This window comes from Ambystoma mexicanum, chromosome 8 (genome assembly GCF_040938575.1).
Source record: "Ambystoma mexicanum isolate Mex_15411 chromosome 8, UKY_AmexF1_1, whole genome shotgun sequence".
Classification (NCBI taxonomy): domain Eukaryota; kingdom Metazoa; phylum Chordata; class Amphibia; order Caudata; family Ambystomatidae; genus Ambystoma; species Ambystoma mexicanum.
Genome location: NC_090929.1, coordinates 98,676,969 through 98,693,177, shown reverse-complemented (window position 1 = coordinate 98,693,177; position 16,209 = coordinate 98,676,969).

Genomic DNA, 16,209 nt, shown 5'->3' with positions numbered 1-16,209 from the left:
AAAGTTCCTTTTGGCTGACCAGTTCGCACAGTTCAAAGAGTTCACACCAGATTTCCAGACTTCCCTTGTCTGATTCAGCTCAATTCAGCATATCCCAGTTTCCTCAGGCTTCCCTTGCCTGATTCAGTTTCAGCATAACATAACACAGTTCTGGTACAACAAGGTTTCAGGATGAAACTTTCACCATAGACTCCTCAGGCTTCCCTCATCTGAGACCGGACCTTCACTTTAGACAAACCAACAACAGTGTCCACAATAGGCCTCTCAGGCTTCCCTCACCCGTGTCTGGGACTCAACTTCTTTCAATTTATTTTCCAACTTTGGAATTCCCTTCTTGGTTGTTGTTTAACTTTCATGTTGAAGACTTTAGAAACTGCATGAATTTACTCAGGCCCATGCATGACCACTTTGACACAATGGGCCTCATTACAAATGTGGTGGTAAGGCAACAATGGTGCCGGTAGTGGTACAGGCACCGTTGTTACCATACTGCCACATTACGAGTTCTGCTCGCGGGTGCGCTCTGCATGTCTGGTCAGACCAGGCGTACAGACCGGCATCCGCAAGCAGAACTTGTGAATTCACCGGCACTGTTATTAAGGGTGCCGGGGCAACCCTGCTCCCCACCCCCATTCTACCCTGTGGGGCAGAATGGATGTTGGGAGGCCGGCCATACCGGCACTCGTGAATGGGCAATTACTGGCCCATTCAACTCCTAATGGCCAGTAATGGCCCATTTGCAGGTCCCGGTAGCGAGTTTGGCGGTAGCCGTGCTCTTAATAAGGGCACAGCTACCGGCAAACTCGTAATGAGACCCAATGCCTCTTAGTTATCTTAGTTTCCATTCATCACATTCACTCGTGCCCTCTTAGCACCTTGATTTAATACGGCTTTCTTAGCACCATTATTTCGTTAAATGTTCACTTTATTCATCCACAAGCCCTTTCGGCATCATGGCTTATTCCCTGTCAGCCTCCCTGTCTGACTTGCTTTTCAAAAACAGTTTCCCAAAACTACTTTCAGCTCACTTGGGCTAGGAGAGTCTTTTACAGTTCACAGAGATTTTCGATAATGTGTTTTTCCTAATTCTGCAGAACCACTCTGTTACTTTGCAATTCTGCACAATTAAATCTTTCTCTCCACACGTCTGCCATCATACACGTAACCTTGCTCGCAACATTGTTATCACTCACGTCTTCATAAACCGGGCTCTCCCTTCATTCAAGATCTCACCGGCTGTGTCTGTTTTCAACGCTTTTCATTGTTATCACGTGCGAGGTCAGGGTCTCTCCCTTTTACACCTCAGAAATTCCCGGATACTCTTGCTGCTCCGGGGAAAAGCTTCTTGGCTATCCTCTCAGAACCTTTTCGGCTTCTTGGAGATGCAACTCCCTCATCTTGCTTACTCTCACTCGCAGTCGGACCGCATCTTGGCTTTCTGTTCTCCTCAGCCTGGTTTGTGGCCGCCTTTGCTCAGCTGTTTCTTTTCATACCCAGTCTCGTCCTGCGTGTGCTTCTGGGCTCCACCTTTTATACTCTGTTTGACTGTCAATGGGCCTAATCACGAGTTGGACGGTAATCCTTAAATGCAACGGTAATGCTAATACCGCCGCATTTAAGGGTCTGCCCAAACATGGGTCTGGCGGTGTTAACCCCCAGCTCAGAGCTGGGAATAAATGGGCTGGAAAAATACCCATTCTGGGTCGCAATTAGAGCGCACTAATTGCGGCGCGCTAATTGTGCGAAAAATTCCCCATTGGCTCCCAATGTGGAATTACATTTACCGCCCAACCTGTGATCCGGCAGTAATACCACCGGACGGGTGGGCGGTAACGCAGAAACAGTTGGGCGGTATCCCAGTCGGGATACCATTCAACTCCTGATGAGGCTGAATGTGTTTCAGGTGTGTGTGGTGGTGACTGAGTGCCTGACCCTGTCTGGCCTCATTAGTGGAACAGAGCCATTGCAGATCACTGGCAGTAATCTTCCTCGAATCAGAGTCCTCTTCCTCATCTCTGTAGTCAGGTGGAAAATAAAAGGAGGGGAATTATGGGAGCCGTAGAATCCCATAAAGGTAGAGGGAATGTGGGGTAAATAGCTGTCAGGAAATTGGGGATAGTGTCACATTGTGATATCAGGTGAATTGATTTGATTTGCAGCTATTTATACATTTCCCAATTTTCTGGGTTCTGTTTCTCTTGCCCCTTTCCCATGTGTGTAGACTGCTTTCCAAGTGAAATATTTGTAAAATGTATTTGATTTCTATGGAATGCAGAGTTTAAAACAAATTTGCCAGAGAACTCTTATGTGTATTTCTGAAAACACAGTTAAAAAACGAATGGACCGAGATTGCTCAGTAAATTCTCTTGTACACTTGACAAAGAGTTTTGCAGTTTTCTTAGCTCCATTCACAGTGTAGAGTATATTGTGGTCCTCTTCCTTGGTTTATTAGAGGGTCAATATGTAGCCTGTCATCAAGTTCCTGATTTGTCACTTGTATTGCCAGGGCAACAAAAAAGCAGGAAATGGGAGATACCATGTTTCCTCTCCAATCCCCGAGCCCCCCCTACCCAGGTGATCCTCCCTCGCTTGACTGCCCCCAGGGTCGGGGTCCAATAGAGTCATGAAACACCCTCAGGTTTTTCACAATGTGTAAAGAGCAAAATATGATTAAAAGGGATGTGTAGATGTCGAAATGCAACTGTCACTGCTCTACGATCTTACTTACTGGTCTTCCCAACATAACGAAGCCTTCACTCAGCCAGCTGAAGACATGTTAAATGCAAGATAAAATTGTGTTGTGTTATGTCTTCCGTAAGCCAAGAACTAGGTAACATATTCTGTTTGTTTATAGCCTTAAGGAATCTTTCAGACAATCTAATAGACACTTGCTTGAGTCATGGTGAAAAATTTGAGTTTCACCATTTTTGTCTTTGAAACCTATCATTTCTTATCTACCGGAAGTAGGAAACTCAAGTCTGTGGCCCAACTAGTAGTGTCTGCATGCTTGTCCCCTAAGGGGAGTGCCAGAAATAAAGATGCAGACACCAGTGTTATAGAAGTATTGTATTACATGTAGTGCACGTTTTTATTTATTTTTGTGTGCGAGTGTTCCAAGTGTTTGGGTTTGGATCAAACCATCCAGCCCACCATGGGGCTGGATGGAATGTTAATAAAGAAAAGAAAGTAAAACAAAGGAATAGAAGTCCCCTGCCGAAGAATGGACTGGGCAGGGGAGAGAAGAATCCAGACAGGATTTAAAAAAGAAGTAGTTGAAAAGGAGAGTTAGAAAAGGAGCAGAAAAAGAGAGAAAAAGCAGACAGATATATCTCTGGTCCCTGTTGCCATGGGGATGCCGCCTGATGTTAAGATGGTGCCCGGCCGTGGCGGTGATTGCGGCGGCATCCCCCCTGTCAATGGGGATGGTGCCTGAAGTGAAGGTGGGTTCACTCTGAACATTTTAAACCAAACCGAGGGTGTGGCGGCGAGTGTGGGGTGGGGCCTCCAACCTCTGGGGCCCACTCAGAAGATTGGAAAAGGGCTGTGGGCACTGCAGTGATCACGGGTGGCCCCCATGCCAACGGTGCCATGCAGAAGAGCACAAACAGGCTGCAGGGAGCGGTGGTGACTGTGGCTGGACCTCCACTCACGCAAGGGTGCACTCAGAAGATGTACAGCAGCGTGGTGGCAAGGCATCATGAAGTAGACACAGACAATTGAATTTAAAGTTTAATGTAGAAACCTTTATTCACATAAAAAGGGTTGGAAAAAGGCCTATCTTGCCCTAAGCAAAGGTGGGAGTTCCCTACCTAAATAAAACTAAGGGTAGTCTGTGTACAGAAGTCCAAAGCAAATGTCAGTCTGTGTCCAAAACCTGTACTTGCCCTCCTGTCTAACTGTATACAATGTGTAGGGATGTCAGCCTCAAAATAAGTAGTGTTCAAAATAAAGTTCAACGTTTCTTCCAGTTCTTGGCTTGTAATCGGCTTTCCCTCCCGCAAGTTCAAAATAGTTCATAAGGCACAGGGGTTCCCTTCCTCAAGAGTTCAAATCTCCAGCTTTTCAAAACAACACCATTCGTTGGGACACTTCCCAGCTCTTCTGTTATTGATGCTTTTCACTAGTTCACCTAGATAGTTCAGTTTCTTGACTTCAAAGGCACATACAAATTGTTCCAATTTACACCCAAGCTTCTTTATGGGTTCTTTCAGTGGCTTTTCCACATGGGGGCACTCAGTCTAGGCACAGTTGTCTGACCACACGGTCCACCCATTTCAGGCACGCAACAGATACCCCTTATTGCTGCTTTTCCATCAACACTAGGCCACTGCTATAACTTGACAGTGATGCTTGATGTATTCACCTGTGTCACACACTTCTGACAATGTACCGTGGCTTGTTTGGCCACCATGCACTTGTTACACTGAATTCTCTTGACTGTTGCCAATGCTTGTTTTTGCACATAATGCAGTTCTTTGTATCAGGCATATTTGCAAACGTTTTTTCACTCCGATCATTATTCAAAAGTGCTCAAACTTGCTTTCATTTCAATCGGTATTCAAAAGTACTTATATTTGCTTTCACTCAAATCGGTATTCATAGCAATGCGTGCTTCTGTTCAAATGAATGTTCATTACTTGTTTTGTATGTTTGCCTGCCAGCCTGGTGTTCCCCCTTCTTGGTACACTCACGGGTTGGAGCTTACGGCTTTCCTCGGAGGTCCTCTGCCCCACAAGTTCTTTCCTTCCTCTGTGTTACCTCGCATATTCTCTCAGCAGCACTCCGTGGCTTTTCCCACTCAGCGATGCTCCTCCTGCAGCTCGGGACTCACATGACCGCTTCACTCTGTCACGCTGTTCACCCTCTGGTGGTCTGCCACCAGCCTCCAGCACCCTTCAGCTTTGTTTCCAGCTGCATAAACTCTACATCTTCCAAAGGGTATTGAGCACTCCACTTGCCACAACGCTGCTCCGGAGAGTTCTGCTTGCACCCAGCAGTCCGTGGCCCTGCTTCCACAACTGCCTCAATTTCCACTTTGAATCCCGCTTTTAAAGTTCTCAACTCCATGATTGGGACATAAAGGATTAGACCGCTCCCTGAGGAAACACTGATGAAACAGTAGTTCTGCCTTACTCAGCCGGTATGTAGGGGTGTTAATAAAATAAGGATGTGTCTCTTGAGTTGGTCTCTTCCTCGTCCCAGTGCCGAATTGGTGTTTCTTGGTGAATGTTCAAGGGAAGAACAGGGAAAGGGCTGACAATAGCCTATAAAGGTTTGAGGGCTAGATGGTTCATTATGAAAAGGAAATGGGGATACCATGTCTCACCTAAGGACATCCTCGCCCCACTCCCCAAGTCTCCTACATCCAGGTGATCCTCCCTTGCATATCCACCCCCAGGGTCAGTATCCAAGAGAAATGGCCTTTCCCTGGCCACTCGAGAGGAGGATACAAGGGGAAAGAAGTGAAGACTCCCTCAGGTTCCTCACAGTGGACAGCGTGGTGATCGTGGGTGGCCCCATGTGGTGGATGGGGTTACCCAGAAGAATGAGCAGTGGGGCCAGGACCCAGGCACACCAGGAATCAGGCCTCTAGCCAGCCCTGCAACCAGCCCTGCAAAAACCAGCCCGGCAAGCAGCCCTGAAATAACCAGCCTTTCAGCTAGCCCTTCAGAGGCCAGAGCCACCAGAGATAGACCCATAGAAGGTATTGTGAAGGGGTGACTGACTGCAGCAGTCATCCCATTGTGACATACTGTTTTAATGTGTTTCACATGTTGTAAGTAAATATATATGTATGTATGTATAGTTGTATGTATATATTCTATTACTGCTAAATAAGACAAAATGTAGAGCTTGGAGAAGTATTAGGGGAAATGGAATGTATATGTAAAGTTAAGTAGAGGTTGGACGTTAAGGATATGAAAGGAAGTTAAATAGAAAAAGGGGGGTAGAAGGGTGGGACCCAGGCATGAGATAGAGCGATGGTGTGGCAGCCTGCCTGAGGCTGCCTAGGGAGAGGGACCACCCACAGAGGTCATCCTCTGTCCTCACCCTCCATGTGGGTGGTATCTATGTTTAAATAAGGGGTCTGCTGCATCAGACTTACCCTAAGGGTCCCCGAGACCCTGCCAAAGAAGGGCGAGCTGACATTGCAGGTCCCCATTTAGTTGGTGCTCACTCCAGGGGAATCCTAGGGAATAGTTAAGGGAACGGTAGTATAAGGATAAATAAAGAGGGGTCACAATTGGAAACCCTATAAAAAAAATCGCTCTGCTGTATATGGGCCTCATTGTGAAAAGTGCGGTAGAGGGTTAACGGTGCCGGTAGAGCTGCCGGCCCCGTTAACCCTCTACCACCTCATTACGAGGTCTGCTCGCGGGTCACGCTAAGGACACCTGGTAAAACCAGGCATCCTTAGCGGAACCTGCAAGCAGACCAGGATGCTAACAACGGGCCCGTCATTAACGGGCCTGTTGTTAGCATCCTCCCCATTCCCATTGAGCCCTATGGGGGATTGAATGGGAATGGGGATGTACCGGGTCCAGGTTCCTGGAATGGGGAAATACCGGGCCCTCCAAGGTCGGAATCGCCCGGATTTCCCCATTCAAGGATCCCAGACCCGGTACCCGGTATGGGGGTAGCCATGCCACTAAAAGCGGCATGGTATACCTCCATACTCAATGAGGCCCTATATCTATTGGTAATCTAAGAACTCATGGTGCATCCCATCTCCTATTAACAGCAATAACAGTTTGAAGTGCAGCGGCACGCTCTACCCAACGGGCCTGAGGTGGTGGTTCCCATGGAGACTGACCTTCGTCCGTGGTGAGCCAGGGGGACACCTATGCTTGGCCCTGGGCTGGACAACAGAGGCTACAAAACCAACTTGAAATTGATGCAAACTGAAAACTGTGGATTTCTGGGTGGCCATTAAGTGAAGGAAGTCTGGAACTCTTCTTCTTGATCTGAAAAACATTGGCAAGAGTGAGGGCAATTGATCACTTAGGGCACAACATTTGGACATCCTCAGGATAGACACATTAACTACATACAATACAGTATGACCACTTAGCAAGCAACAGCATAATGTATGGTTATGCCAGGAAAAGAGCCAGGAGAACATTTCTCAGATACCTCTTTGTGGCAGATTCGAATCCCTGCAGCGATGACTCAGCCTTTTATCCTTATGAGCTTGATAAAATGTGTACTATTAAATTGCATCATAACATCTATTATGACAATGCTTATAATTGGAAGCACTGTATAGACAAACATACTTCATTATTATCATCCAGAGAGCCAGTAGCTAATGCCACTTTTTGGCCCTCATCCAACGTATGGGCTCAAGCCAAAGGCATTGGGTTTCTTTGGCTGGGATGCGACTAAAGCCCTTTTCAGAGGTTCAGCTGCTACAGCTGGATGCAGTGAAGCAACGGTGAAAGGAACACATGTCAGTGTTAATGCAATTAATTTCCTAAATATAGCATGTTGGGCAGGTTGGTCTGCTGCATTGCTTTGAGTCTCCAGCAGTGGGCACCACCCCCGTGGGCCCCCCACCACATCCCAGTGTGACCCCATACCACTGCTTGGAAGCGCTATGAACGAGACTGCTGATGAAAAAATATGTGTTTTGGTGGAGGAGGTGAGCTGGGCTTTGCCACACAGGTGCTGCTCTGACCCACAGTGCAAGATTTCTCTGCAATCAAGGACTCTGTCCCACGGCCCTATGCATGATCCTCACTCTACTGCCTGCACTGCCTTCCGGGAACCCCCAGGGATCCCCGGACCAGTGAAAAGACAGAAGGCATGGAGACTATGTGGAACACTATAAGCAAATGTCGGTACGAGTTTTGAATTCATGGAATGTAACTGCATGGGAGAATTTACAGGAGAATGTTACCATGTGAGTGGGTTTGTGGTGTTCTGTATGTGTGCGTGCGTGGGTGTCTGCGTGCGTGTCTTTGGCAGGTGGTGGGATCTGCACTAGGAGCATGAATGTGAGAGGCAGGCACATATTGTTGACTTAGGCATCATGAACATATTATTCACAGTCGTCCTGCTGGTATAGATGTGCACACCATCAGGGCAATACTGGCATATGAAAAGGTGTTCTACGGGACGATTTTGGCATATGTTGTGGACACAATACTCTTAAAAATGTGCTTTACCGGAGCAGTGCTGGTACATGTTGCAGTCACCATCATGAAATGGTTTTTGCAGTGGGAAATGCTGCCCTGTTTTGGGACCACAAGCATCATGAAAATGTCGCACAATGCGTTTATACCCTGTTATGGACCTGCCATTCATCGACTGGTATTTTTGTCATGTGATGCCCTACAGAACCAATTGCAAATTGCATTACTTTTTTCATTTTTTTGATTTTTTAACCAAGAATCTTTTAGGAGGGAGGTGCCAACCCTTAGAACCGTAGACAACCCACTGGCAACAACACACACAAACTGTATCTTCCACCTGTGTCAGTAGCAGTTTCATGAATGGTTGGTTCATCACTCATGTAGTGTTTGGGAAGGATGCTGCAAGCACAGGGTGGTCAAGTCTAAAGTTACTGTGGATACATGGGTGGCAATGCTTAACGTTTGCCAATGTGACTGATATAAGGTCATCCTGGTCGGGTGGCACTTTGGTGTTTTTTTCTTTTATTTAGACAGGTGAATTTCGAAATGTTCTGCAATATTATGCTAGTCTCTGTTATTCTGGTCTTTTAAAATGTTCTCATTTAGTGTTCGGCTGATTTGGCAGCCTTCTGTATGGATCATGCAAAGTACATGAACTTTGTCTAAGTTTCAAAGTTGCCACCGACTTTAAGTTGTGCAAGCAACTTGTTTAAAATGTGTTGATTGCTTTGGCCTCGGATTTATTGTTTGTTTAGAAGGGAAAGCTAGGCCTGGTTCCCTGCTCTTCCGACATATATAATTATCTGAACATGTCTAAACATTGGGGTCTGAGCCTGTGCGCAGTTACCCTTACACTGAAAAACAGCTCATCCTCTTCTAAAGTTCTATGAGGCTTTGCCTTATAAGAGACAAGAAGCATGTCAGCCCCTGTACTCCAGTGGGGTGATAGACATCACAGCCATGTTATCCTCACATCCAAGTCTTAGGGCTTTCTGAAGGAGTGTAGATGGTTCACAGCTACAAACACTTTGGGGATCATTACATGTTGGCCGGTGTGGAATTAACGTGCCAGTATTAAGGTATACTGGGAGGTTTCCGCGTCGGCCAACTACATGTTTATCAGTAGGGTGGAGCAATTACCTCCAGCTAAGATATGGAAGAAATTCTGCCACCCTACAGGCAAAAATCACTGGTATTACTGGCACCAGTATTACCAATGCCAATAATACCAGCAAAATCCCCCATAGAGTGCAATGAGACTCTATGTAATGGGGATTTACACCCAACACCGGCAATCGTAATACATTGGTAATACCGCCAGACTGAGTGCCGGCATCATTATTTCAGTTTGCCTGTATCCTGGCAGATTTGCCGCCAGGATACCGGCAAACTTGTAATGAAGCCCTTTATGTTAGAATGTTGTGAAAAATGAAATGTGCACTATGTGCTTAGTGGTTTAAGCATACAACTTTTTTTTATCACAAAAATATTTGTCAAATATAAAGCTCTGTGTGCATTCTTATGTTCCCATGATGCTCTTTGATTTTATGAAAAGTAGCCAGGAGACCTAGTTGGTGTTGTATGTCTCCTTACAATTTCTAAAAGGGATGTTTAATTGCTATGGTTATGCTAGGTTTTGATAATGTGCTTTGCCCAGACAATTGTAATGTTTTTATTTTGAGTACAATGTATACTGAAAGTGATCATTAGAAATTAGAATTGCACAATAATAAAAATACAGTTTACAATATTAGTTAAATTTAAAAAAATCAAGGTTGTAAATAGCTTCTTCTGATGAGAAAAAACGCAATTTTCTTTCTGAAAATATCCTTCCCTCTTGGAAAGGGTTGTGTTTAGATTAAAACCCTAGATCTGTTTCTTCCCTGAGCCTACACAATGTTTTCTATGTTGTACTGGACCTAATTGGTTGCTAGTGCTGACCATTTGGTACAATATACACCAACACTTATAATTAACAAATAACATGAAATAAGAATTTAAGTGTAAACCCTGCAGCCTGGTTCTCTGGTCTCTTACAAGGTCTGTCAGAACCCTAGCACCCCACACAGAGCCTATCGATATCATCCACCTCCCCCATATAGACAACTCGCCCTCATTATGATGCCAGCATTCCTGCAGGACAAACAAGATGACAATGTATGTTACCGAATAACAAGCCGATCTCCACCTTGTGGGCTGTGTCTGATTGAACTTTCAATGTTAAAATGAATCCTCTTTCAAGCTATTTGTGTTTTCCTCTGGTCACCCTGCTGTCAGCAACTCCTGGGGACATTCTTGCAAACGCACACCTGACACCATGATTATCACCGACAGGGAGCTCGATAGAGCTAGAGAGAGAGAAAGATTGAGACAGAGACAGATGGACATATAAAAAGAGAGAGAAAGTCAGAGAGACAATGGGCCTCATTATAATGTTGGCGGTACGGTGTGAACGGTGCCAGTAAGGCACCAGCACCATTCATACCGTACCACCAAATTATGAGTTCTGCTCGCGGGTGCCTGACAGCCCGCTAGGTCTGACCTGGCGGGCTAAGTGACACCCGCGAGCTTAACTTGTAATTGCACTGGCACCGTTATTAACGGTGCGGGTGAATCCATGCTCCCCACCCCCATTCTGCCCTATGACAGAATGGGGGTGGGGAGCCCGGCAATACCGCCACCCGCGAATGGGCAATTACCGGCCCATTCAACTCATAATGGGGCGGTATTTGCCCATTTGCGGGTGGTGGTGCCGGTAGAGAGTTTAGCGGTAGCCGTGCCCAGAGGAGTGGGCAGGGTAGGGCCTGAGGGGCAAGGCCCACCCAAAATCTGTAAATGCCCACTCAGAAGCACTCTGTGTGCATTTGCAGATATTTTTGTCAGTGCAGTGGGCCCAACTACATTAGCTTCAGGCCCCATTTGCTAGACAATCCTGGCTACGCCTCTGGCCTGCCTGTAAAACAGGCACAGCTATCGCCAAGCTCGTAATGAGGCCCAATGAGAAAAATAGCACAGAGCGAGAGAGAGAGAATGTGAGAATGCGAGATCAGGTACTGAAACGCCAGGCACAAGTTGTATTAGTTACGTTTCTCTAGACATACTATGAGAAACCTGAAGGTGTCTCCCTGGATAGCCCCTGGGGATCTGTCATCCAGGTGGCTAGGACACTGCCATCGCTATTGGATCCAGTTCCTGGGTGTGGACCACCAGTGTGGGAGGATCACCTGGATGGGGGATCCTTGGGGACTGGGACACCAATGGGTGAGTATCCCTCTTCTTTCAACACCACGTAGGATATCCCAAAATACTCCCCTTTTCCAACATGAGCACTTTCGCACAACAATGAAGACAACGGACTAACACCAGAGCTGTTTACATGACATTTCCCACTACAAGGGTCAGGCAAAGTCAGGCAATTGACCAGAATCAGACACACATGATGGCCCTTTCCCTTCCCCACAGGGATAAAAGTTAGAGCACAAGACAAGCAAGGCAGACCGCACGACATGAGAGCTAACTCAGCATGGCAGTTCAGGAGGAGGTGAAAGACAGCAAATACCGAGAGGGTAGCAAGGAGAGAAGTGACCTTGACCTTTCCGATCAAGGCCTGTGAAACCTCAGCAGATGGAAACATAAGACCGCAAAGAGCAGCATGTGTTGCTGCAGATGTCAACGATATAAGAGCCCCTCCTCTGCTGATAACCAAGCTGGGAAGAGATGCTGGTCTCGGTGGTACCAACCTTGACTCAAAGGAGAAGAAAGCAAATCGGTTTATCATAGCTGGAGAGTCGAGGGGAGAGTCGATAAGAAACCTAACTGTGTTGAACAAAAAGTAGCAAGCAGCTAAATTTGAACTTTGAAAGCTTTAAAGGAACTATTGAGAAAGAGGGGGAAAACGTGCAACAGAGGCATCCGGCACCACGTGGGTGCTCATTTAAGAAACTCTGGGCGATTGCCCAATGATACGATACTAGCGTAACCGGAAGGCCTTGGGAAGAGGCAAAGAGAAGTCAAAGAGAGGTCCAAGTGGTCATACAGGGGTCTTGTAAAATTCTGTATACCATTGAAAATCTTTGACCAACAGATGATTGTGAAAGAAGGGGAAATTAATCCTGCATGGTAAAAACTAGTATATGAACAGTGCTTTGCAAAGTTGTGAAGAGTGAAGCTGGTGGAGGGATGCTAAGGAGACAGGGCGATGTCTAAAGTCCCATAGTGAACCGTCTGTAGAAGTTGGCGAGAGTGAATCTGCCAGAGAGAAGCCGACAACCAGAATAGTGTGTTGATCAAAGTGAACACGACCAAAGGGTGTCCACAGTGATCTGTGTGTAAAAGTTGGTGAGAGTGAACCCGGCAGAGGGAAGCCAACAATCGGGGTGAAGCCTGAAGAACTGTTTAAAAATATATTAAGACTTGTGCAAGTAAGAAGCATTGGAAGAGCAAGGGAGGTGAATGGTGCCCCTTGTCAAGTGGGTCCGAGCCTGGTTGAGGGAGATCCAGGGATGAAAAGTCCTCACCCAAAGTCATTTTGCAAAGTAACTTTTTTGTTTGTTTATTTGTTTTGTTGAATATGATTCGTCAGGGGTCTGCACCTGCAAGAGGGGGACCCAGGATTTAAGCCATCACCCAATGTATATGTGAAAAGTGGTTTATAGTCATAATGTCGAAAAAAAAATGTCGACAGACAAAAATGTCGAAAAAAAAATGTCGAAAATAATAATGTCGACATCCTATACTTATAATGTAAAAAGTCATTTTTTCGAAAAAAAAATGTCGACTTTTTTTTTTAGACATTATGACTATAAACCCTTAAAACTATCAACACCTCACCCAACACCCTCCTGCAACCCCCCCACACCCCCCACCACCACCCTCCCACCCCTCATATGCAACACATTCTATTTATATATTTATTTATTTATTTATTTATTCAATAAATAAATAACCAAAAAAAGGATCATTTACTATGGAGGGGGTCCCCCCAACCCCCCCTCACCCAACACCCCCCTGCCACCCCCCCACACCCCCCAACCACCCTTTCACCCCTCATACTCAACACATACCAATTATATATTTATTTATTTATTTAGTCAATAATTAAATAAATAAAAATAGTATCATTTACTATGGGGGGGGTCCACCCCCCAACCCCCCCTCACCCAACACCCCCCTGCCACCCCCCCACACCCCCCCAACCACCCCTCATACTCAACACATCTTATATATATATATATTTATTTATACAATAAATTCAAAATTTCGAAAAAATATCGAAAAATGTCGACATTATTGTTTGTCGACATTATTTTTTTCGACATTTATTTTTCGAAATTTTGACTGTCGACATTTTGACTGTCGACATTATGACTGCACACCGTGAAAAGTAACTCTTTGTTTCCTGAAACCATCAGGCCCTCGCAGGCAAGAGGCTTTTCGTTAAAAAGACACTTAGCCACTGAGAACTTGATAGCTGGTGCAGAACTCTTGGCTCGTGCTGGGAAAGCTCGAGCGTGTGCTGTACTCCCAGGTTCTACCGTGTCTTGTGCTCAAAACATGTGCAAGGGATACCCCTGGCATTCATAGCCTGCCTTATTATTTTGTGACCACTTCTGTCTTTATTGAGACTTCTTTTGTATTTAGAGTAAGGATTGGCAATAGGGTTTTCTTAGTAGAGGCCCCTTTATTTTGATACACCACCACAAGGCCTGCTTATTTTAATTTGATGGTCGACACTTTCTCCCATCTTAGATTTAGGTTTAGCTTTGGCGGTTTTCTACCCTACATTTACAGTTTTATAAACACCCTTGAACTGTGATTACTTGTGTCTGTCTTTACTGTTGCCACCGTCAGTTCCTTGCAATACACACAGGACATTAAGCTGCAGGCATGGGTTTTGGGTGGGTGTTATTTTGCTTGTTTTGCACGCTGTGCAAAGCTGCTTTATGCAAATTAATGAGACGGTACAATATCATTAAATGATAACAATTAATTAACAGAATACAACAGAAATTAAATGTGTAAAAGAAAACCAAACAGACGAGAACAAAGAAAAAGGTTGAAAGTCAAGCAGCATAATGAAAATTGCAACAGAAAATCAGGCCACCACCAACCAAAAATCAACAACGTTGAAGTCTTAAACAGAGGTGTTGCTAGGGGGGGCTCAGGGGGCTATAGCCTCTGGTCTTTTGGTTGTAGCCCCGGATAGAATCTCAAGAGCTACAGCCAAAAGGCTAGCTAGCCCCCAGTCCCAACAGTTCCGACATTAGTGTAGCCCCGGGTCTTTTCCAGACCTAGCAACACCCCTGGTCTTAAACGTTTAAAAATAGTACAAAATCCAGCATAGCAAATGGACGCCAGTCACAGTCCCAGGAAATGTCTCCAGATGGTACATATGTAGTGAAGACATTGGGCCTCATTACGACCCAGGCGGTAAGTTACCGCCTGGGCCGTGACTTTACCACCATGGCGTAAACTACGTTTACGCCATGGTGGTTGGCGGACTTACCGCCCCATTCCGAGTTTGGCGGGGCGGTAAGTCCCCAATCCCCATTTACCCTTCCCCATTCCCATTTTTGCCCCATAGGGCATAATGGGAGTGGGGAAGGCGTTAATTACGCCACCGTAAATTACGGTGGCGTAATTAACTCCATGGTCCCTTAGCGCCATGGATTTTAACACCTGCTAAAAGCAGGTGTTAAATCCGCCATGGCGCTAAGGGACCTCGTACTCAGGCGGTAAGGGTCGGCGCTGTTTACGGCGCCGTAAACCCCTTACCGCCTGGGTCGTAATGAGGCCCATAGACTACGAGGTTCAAGCTCACAGTCTGCGCAAACTCAGATGACCCTGGGCAGGAGGCTCACTCTGTTGTCATTGGTGGTTCACACCTTCACTCAGGGGACTGCAATCTTTTCCTTTCCAGATGTTTTGGACTACAACTCTCATCAGCCCTTGCCAGTGTAGTCAATCGTGAGGGATAATGGGAGGCACAGACCAGAACATCTGGAGAGCTAAAGGAGTTAGACCATTGATCAGAGGTGCGATGACATATTTGATGCGTTGTTCATGTCATCTGCAAATCAAAGGAGAAGTCAAGTCTTTCAAGTTCATTTGATGCATTGGGCGTCTTGACAGCACTTTGACTACCGCCTCCACTGAATGTGTCATTGAATTTCCCTTGTGCTCTCAGTCCATACCTTCTGGATAGCACACAGGCTCGTGCTGACCCGTCCTATGGGGCCTGTTTATGCATTGCTGTTTCGAACCCTCTAGCCTTGCATGCTCCTGAGGTCCCCTCTTCATCATCTCCCTTTTTTCATTTGTTTTCTTCCCATTTGTTTGAGGTTGGGATCGACAGAACTCTTAAAGGTACCTATTACCTTTCACCCATGTGTGCCTTTTCCAATACCTTCCTCATACAATTCCTGCCCTTTCTTTTGACCTTGCATTGTTTCTTACTCTTTTTGACTAAGTCTTCCTGTAGCTCCCCCATCTGTAAAACTGTTTTATCCCCCTCAAGATTGGCTTAGTTATATTTTTGTCAACATTTTTTTCATCCAGCAGTTTTTATTGCATTAAATTGAATTGTTCAAGTGTGTTTTTCATCATTAGCACATAATCCCATAAAAATCAATGTTGCGTGTGAGACTGACAGCCCAATTCAATTCCATGGGCCTCATTATGGGTTTGCCGGTATCCCGGTGATTTTACAGCCGGGATCCCGGCAAATGGAAATATTGTTACTGCCGCTTGTCTGCCGGTAATACCGGCAGATTACAAGTGCCGGTATTCACGGTAAGGACTCCAAGGGGGGATTTTATCGCAGTTACCGGCAATGGTATTACTGTGCCGGTAATACGGGCATTTTATTGCCAATAGGGGTCAGATGTACCTCCATCTCGTAACTGGAGGTAAATCCGTCACCCCTGCCGGCAAAGTTATAGTTTGCCGGTCCGGTAAAAAGTGTTGGTAAAAGTTATTACTGCCACTTTTACTGTGTACCGACTGGCTTTTTTAGTACAAAATAACGAAAAATGTCAACAAAACTTTTAGGGGGGGTGGGAAAGGGCAGATGAGG